The sequence below is a fragment of the Chiloscyllium plagiosum genome, chromosome 37, assembly GCF_004010195.1.
Source record: "Chiloscyllium plagiosum isolate BGI_BamShark_2017 chromosome 37, ASM401019v2, whole genome shotgun sequence".
Taxonomy (NCBI): domain Eukaryota; kingdom Metazoa; phylum Chordata; class Chondrichthyes; order Orectolobiformes; family Hemiscylliidae; genus Chiloscyllium; species Chiloscyllium plagiosum.
In genome coordinates this window covers 23,106,391-23,114,258 of record NC_057746.1, presented here as the reverse complement: position 1 = coordinate 23,114,258, position 7,868 = coordinate 23,106,391, and positions in this window count along the sequence as shown.

The following is a 7,868-nucleotide window of genomic DNA, read 5'->3' as shown; positions in this document are numbered from 1 at the left end:
TCACCCTAAACCTATGCCTCTAGTTCTGGACTCCCCGGCCCCAGGGAAAAGACTTTGTCTATTTATCCTATCCATGCCCCTCATAATTTTGTAAACCTCTATAAGGTCACCCCTCAGCTTCCAACGCTCCAGGGAAAACAGCCCCAGGCTGTTCAGCCTCTCCCTATAGCTCAAATCCTCCAACCCTGGCAACATCCTTGTAAATCTTTTCTGAAATCTTTCAAGTTTCACAACATCTTTGCGATAGGAAGGAGACCAGAATTACATGCAATATTCCAACGTTGGCCTAACCAATGTCCTGTACAGCGGCAACATGACCTCCCAACTCCTGTACGCAACACTCTGACCAATAAAAGAAAGCATATCAAACGCTTTCTTCACTATCCTATCTCCCTGCGATTCCACTTTCAAGGAGCAATGAACCTGCACTCCAAGGTCTCTTTGTTCAGCAACACTCCCTAGGACCTTACCATTAAGTCTATAAGTCCTGCTAAGATTTGCTTTCCCAAAATGCAGCTTCTCACATTTATCTGAATTAAACTCCATCATGTCTCCTCATTTTCGTTCTAAATTGACCCCCTCTAATTCTAAGACTGTGCCCACAAGTCCCAGTATCCCCGCCTGACGGAAACAATTTCCCAGCATCCTTTCTAAGCTATACATTATCTTGTAAGTTTCTATTAGATCTCCCCTCAACCTACTGAACTTTAACGAATACAATCCCAGGATCATCAGCCGTTCATCACATGTTAGGCCTACCATTTCAGGGTCATCTGTGTGAATCTCCGCTGGACATGCTCTAGTGCCAGTATGCTATTCCTAAGGTGTGGGGCCCAAAACTGGACACCGTATTCTAAATGGGGCCTAACCAGAGCTTTATAAAGTCTCAAAAGCACATCACTGTTTTTACATTCCGACACACTTGAAATAAATGACAACATTACATTAGCTTTCTTAGCCACGGACTCAACCTGCAAATCAACCTTTAGAGATACCTGGACTAGCACTCTCAGATCCCTTTGTACTTTGGCTTTATGAATTTTCTCACCTTTTATAAAATAGTCCATACCTGTGTTCTTTTTTCCAAAGTGCAAGACCCCGCATTTGCTCACATTGAATTACATCAGCCATTTCCTGGACCATTCTTCTAAACTGTCTAAGTCTTTCTGCAGCCTCCCCACCTCCTCAATACTACCCACTGGTCAACCTAACTTGGTATCATCAGCAAATTTTGCCAGAATGCCCCCAGTCTCTTCATCCAGATCATTAATATATTAAGTGAATAGCTGCGGACCCAACACTGAACCCTGCGGGACACCACTTGTCACCAGCTGCCATTCCGAAAAAGAACCTTTTATCCCAACTCGCTGCTTTCTGTCAGGCAGCCAATCCTCAATCCATGCCAGTAGCTCACCTCAAACACCATGGGCCCTCAACTTACTCAGCAGCCTCCCGTGGGGCAGTTTATCAAATGCCTTTTGGAAGTCTAGGTAGATACCATCCACTGGGTTTCCCTGGTCTAACCTACTTGTTACCTCTTCAAAGAAATCTACCAGGTTTGTCAGGCATGACCTCTCATTACTAACTCCATGCTGACTTGTTCTAATTTGACCCTGAACTTCCAAGAATTTAGAAATCTCATCCTTAACAATGGATTCTAGAATTTTACCTACAACTGAAGGTAGGCTAATTGGCCTATAATTTTCCATCTTTTGTCTTTATCCTTTCTTGAACAAGGGAGGTTACAACAGTGATTTTCTAATCATCTGGGACTTTCCCTGACTCCAGTGAGTTTTGAAAGACTATAACCAACGCCTCCGCTACTTCTTCAGCCACATCCCTCAGAACTCTAGGATGTAGCAGGTTAGCATGTGTGCAGGGCTTAATTTCAAGACAGACTAGGAATGAATCAAAAAGAAAGGATAACTTAGGTAGAGATGCTGGAAATCATGAGGATTTATCAGTTTTTAAACCTTTTAGCTTATCAAGTACTTTCTTCTTTGTAATGGCCACCACACTCAACTCTGCCCCTTGACTCTCCGTAATTGTTGGGATATTACTCATGTATTCCACTGTGAATACTGACACAAAGTATTTATTAAGTTCTTCAGCCATTTCCTTATCTCCCATCACTACCCTTCCTGCATCAATTTGGAGCAGCCCAATGTCTACTTTTGCCTTTTGTTTGTTTCTTATGTATTGAAAGAAACTTTTACTATCATCTCTAATATTATTGGCTCGCTTACCATCATATTTGATCCTCTCATTCCTTATTTCTCTCTTTGTTATCTTCTGTTTGTTTTTGTAGTTTTCCCAATCTTCTGATTTCCCAGTGCTCTTGGCCACTTTATAGGCTCTTTCTTTTTCTGTGATACATTTCCTGAGTTGCTTTGTCAACTGTGGTTGTCTAATCGCACCCCCCCACTTCCCCCAGGTAATCTTTCTTTTCTTTGGGGATGTACCTCTGTACTGTGTCCTCAATTACACCCAGAAACTCCTGCCATTGTTGTTCTACTGTCTTTCCCACTGGGCTCTGCTTCCAGTCAATTTTCGTCAGCGCCCCTATAATTACCTTTATTTAACTGTAACACCATTACATCTGATTTTGCCTTCTCTCTTTTGAACTGCAGATTGAACTCTACCATATTATGATCGCTGCCTCCTAAGTGTTCCCTTACTTTAAGACCTGTTAAAAGTCTGCCCTGTTCCATAGCACTAAGTTCAGTATAGCCTGCTCCCTTGTGGGCTCCATCATAAGCTGTTCCAAAAAATCATCCTGTAAGCATTCCATTAATTCCCTTTCTTTGGATCCACCGGCAACATTATTCACCCAGTCCACTTGCATATTGAGCTCCCCTGTGATCCCCATGACCTTACCTTTCTGACATGCCCGATCTATTTCCCGGTACATCTTGCGCCCCTGGTCCTGACCACTGCTGGGAAGTCTGTCCATAATTCCCATTATGGTTTTTTCACCTTTTTGATTCCTCAACTCCATCCACATGTACTCCACATCATCATTTAATGCCATAGATTTAATTTCATTCTTAACTAACAGGGCAACCCCACCCCCTCTGCCCACCTCCATCTTTTTGATAAGTTGTAAATCCTTGGATGTTTAACTGCCAGTTCTGAACCCCCTACAACCGCGTCTCTGTGATTCCTACCACATCCTAATTATTCATGATGATTTGTGCTATTATATCATCTACTTTGTTTCGAATGTTTCGAGCATTCAGGTAAAACACTTTAATGCTAATTTTCTTATCCTCATGATTTCCACCACCTCTACCTAAGTTATCCTTCCTTTTTGCTTCATTCCGATTCTGTCTTGAACTTAAACCCTGCACACATGCTAAGCTGCTGTTTATCTTTCTACTTGACTCCATACTCCCTGTTGCTTTTCCTTTCCCTTCCCCACCCCCCCGACTTCAGATCATGGATTACTGATCCGGTGACATTGCCAACTGGGGGAATGGCATAATTCATTCCTTTCTGGATCAATGGTGCTGGAAGAGCACAGCAGTTCAGGCAGCATCGAGGAGCTTCAGCAAAATCAACGTTTCGGGCAAAAGCCCTTCATCAGCTTTTATTCCTGATGAAGGGCTTTTGCTCGAAACGTCGATTTTGCTGAAGCTCCTCGATGCTGCCTGAACTGCTGTGCTCTTCCAGCACCATTGATCCAGAATCTGGTTTCCAGCATCTGCAATCATTGTTTTTACCTCATTGTTTTTACCTAATTCATTCCTTTGCCTTCTTAACAGATTTAGAACATGTGAGATGGTAATTATGGAAAATAAAGAACATGAAAGCATGGGAAGGGTTAAAGCATGAAGACCACTGGCAATCTGTGTTCTGTAGAAGGCAAGATGGGATAACCACAGTGGAACATTCTTACACCAATTAACAGAGTAACGTTAAGGCTGAAAGGTCACTATGGCGAGATGAAATAATACAAGTAATAAAGCAAGTTTCTCTGTTTAGTATTATTATGACAGGATTGGGACAATTAATATTTGGGACATGACATTAAAATATCTAATTAATAGTTAGTAGAGTCAGCTTGAGACAGGAGACTATTGTGACAGATGGAATAGCTAAATATCTATCATGACAGGTTAGTTTGGAATTGAAGATCACTGTAGCACAGTTAGCAATAAATATCTAACCGTGAAATTAGAATAACGTTAAGTAAAATGTACAACTAAAGAGATAATGGGAACTAACATCGGTGGTTTATTGTGTAGCTAGAGTGAGGTACTTTGATTAATATAGTTGGACATGCTGATAAGCTAACAGAAACATAATAAAAAAAATATAAAAACCCACAGACCCTGAGGTTCATGGGCATTCGAGAATCTGCTTTCTCAGTGTCATGATTTTTTGTTTGCAAATAAAAGACCTACTTCTTGAAGAACTCTGTGTTTTCTGGCAATTCTATACATTTTCCCCATAACAAATTTGGTGCTGCAAGCAGGGTCGTGCAGAGACCCACCTGGACAGAGGGTGGCAGTAACAGGATGCTTCTTGGTCCACAGGGGGCACTCCTGAGACTGACAGAATAAGAGTACCCAACAAAAAAAAGTGGACCTTGGGAACTCAGAAGTGTGGGAACCTGCCGGAGGGTGTCTCCGATCCAAGATCCAAATTGCTGCTGAAGGAGACGTGGAGAATTGGACAAGAAAACTGAGCACTGGGGTAAGGGGTGAGTAAGAATAGAAAGTAGCAATTGTTGAGAAAAAATTCCACGTGGTGTATATAATATCCTATAGATAGATAGGGCAGAAATATAAGACCCTATGGAGAGATAAGGCAGAATAAATAAGGGGAAATTGTTTTATAATACCCTATTGATAGATAGGGCAGAATAAAGAAGGGGAAATTGTTTCACTGGAAGCACTGATAGACTGCTGTGCTGTTCCAGCAATAAAGTTTCAACTTTGATCTCCAGCATCTGCAGACCTCACTTTCTCCCAGAATAAAGAAGGGGAAATTGTTTCACTGGAAGCACTGATAGACCTGTTTAGAAAGCCGACAGATTGGTAGTGAATGATTAAAAGTAAAATAACAGAGAATAGTCATAGTGTTATAGTGTTACTAGACTGTTAAATGTTTTAGATAAGGCCTGTCAGATAATAGGATTTTTGGAAATGAACAAAGGGTCTGTTTAAGTAAGGCTCTTCTGTGTGTGTTTGTGAGAGAGAGATATAGAGAGTTTATATTTCAATCATTGTGATCTGATTGGTATGCATAATTGTTTGTGGTGGTTAGATCATGTGTTTTGTTTCCCTAGAGCTCGAGATCCAAGGGTATTTTGATTTTATTTTGTACTGTAAGAATTTAAGATAGTTTTTCTTGAGAGAGAAATTTCTCAAGAAACCGTTAGTGATTTGATGCATTTTGAAGGTGCAGTGTTAGATTGGTTTAGGCTGAATGAATGAGAATAGGATGTTTGTATTAACTAGCTGCAACTGAGAACGTTTAGAAATTGATAGATTGGTAAGGGACAATTGTAAGTTATAAAGTTAGGAATTGCTTATACTATTGACAAATTACACCAGACTTGAATGGTATGAGGAAGTGATTTATGAGAGCAAAGATGAGAGCATTAGTTGGACTGAAATATTTCGTAGGATGGATAAAGGGACTGCAGTTGAGATACTGAGTAAGAAATTTCCAGTGGCAAGAAATGATATTGTAAAAATTTCTGAGAAATGGGAAAAAAGAACTCAGGATTTATTGACTAAATGGCCAAAAGACGGTACCTTTAATATACATGTGTGCAATGATATGGAAGGATTAATGAAGACCTATAAGTTAAAAGAGAAATCTAAAAATAGAAACCAAAAAAGGAATCAGGAGATGGAAATACTGAAGGAAAGAGGGTGAGGTGCTTGTCAGGCACCTGTGGTGACTAGAAAAGTTGCAAAGAAAAGCTGAGCGGGAAACAGGGAAGCAGGAATCAGTACCCCCTCTATCCCCAGATGTGGAGGAGTTGAATAGACCTCCTCCCTACTTGAATGAAGAGGCATTGAAGCAGTGTCCAGTAATAAAGGGAACAGTAGAAGTAGAGGGACAGTTAGAATGGGATGAAAGTGCGGAAGACAAAAATGAACTGAGGGAAAGAAGAGAAAAAGAGAAAAGGGACAGGCAGGAGCAAATGGAAGCCATACAACGAAAGCAGGAAAAGCTGAAACATGAGATTAGTGTGCTGCGTGGGCTAAGGGAACAAAAAGCAATTGAGGAATACTCATTAGGAAATGAAAGAAGGGCTGAAGAGGAAAGCAGTGAAAGTGACAGAGAGCAAACAAAAGGATGATAAGAGACTAGGAAAGAAAAAGGCCTAAAGAATGGGAGGAATTAAAAATAGCATCGGACTCAAAGCCCAAGTGGGATTTATTGAGAAGTAGCGTTAATAAAGGGGAAAAGGACCAAGAGGGAAGGATGCTACCGCTCCTTATAAAAGAGGGGAGAAACCCACAATACATTCCTTGGGGAACGTAGGATCTGGAAAGGCTGAAGAATGCACTGCCCAGTTTACATGAGGGAGCAGGAAAGTGGATCAGGACTTTTTGAAGATGAAACCACAGGGCAATTGCTGGCTAGAGGAGATTTGAAGGCACTGCTGGTGAGGTTGGTAGGACACTTGAAGTTAAAGGAAATAATAGTCTGAGCCCGTCTGAAAAATGCAGCAGACAATCCAATGATTGAAGGGGTCGGATTTGATCCAGTGAGACAGAATGTATGGCAGGCCTTAAGAGACTGTTATCCACCCAAAATGGACCCACAGGCTCTGAGAGGGGATCTACTGGGAGAAAGTGAAAACACAGCTGCCTACTTGGAGAAACAGTTAAAGAGGTGGAGGCTGGAAACAGAGCAAGACATAGAAAATCAGTTGCTGACCACAATGTCCTGAAATTCCATCACTGAGGCAATGCCCTCCCAAGTCAGGTCAAGGCTGGGGGAGGCGGTGGGTCTGACATCATCAATGACCCACCACGAATTTAGAGATCACGTAGCTCATGCAGTTGAAAGGTTTCAAAAAGACAAAGAGAAATTGTCTGAACAGCAGGAGGAGGTGCAAAGGAAGCTGGTGCAAATGCAGCTTGAAGAGCTTAAATAGAAAGAAAAAGAGAACCGACACAGTAATCAACACTGGCGTGAACCAAGTGCCAGCGCAAGGGGGGTCCTATCAGGTAGCCAGACGGGGGCCAGAAAATCCCATGCCAGCAATGGAGGTTTTTAGAGAAGCTTTCCCACAGGTGACATATCCGGGGCAGGGCAGATTTAAACAACAGCCTAAACAGAACTGGGGTCCCCAAGGACAGGGACCTAGGAATGGGGGACTAAGGTACATGATAAATAATCAGGCTCAAGAGGGGGCCAGAAATGATGTGCAGGGGATGCCAACAACCAGGCCACTTTAGGAGGAAGAGCCCTTATTGGACCGGGCCCTCTCTGCCCTTCAGCCGGCCTAGATGGCAGGAATCCCCAGTGGTCACTTCCCAGACACCTACAGGCCCAGCAGGACCTGTTAACCTGTATGGGATGTGTTAGGGATGCCCTGAGAACCTGGGTGGGAAGGGGCACTACCCTGTAGTAGCATGGGAGGCTGGTCAAGAACCAGTAATACAAGTTGGTATAGAAGGGAGGCAGACATCGGTGATGATAGATATTGGAGCTACATACACTTGTGTACAGCTGTGGTATGTCTCTCACCTTCCCATGTCAAATAAATTTGTTAAAACTGTAGGGTTCTCAGGGAAATCACAGTTAACCCAATTTACAGCTGCAGTAAGATTAGAAATGAAAGGTAGGGAGATAGTTCTACCAATATTAGTGTCTAAAGAGACGCCAATTAACTTGTT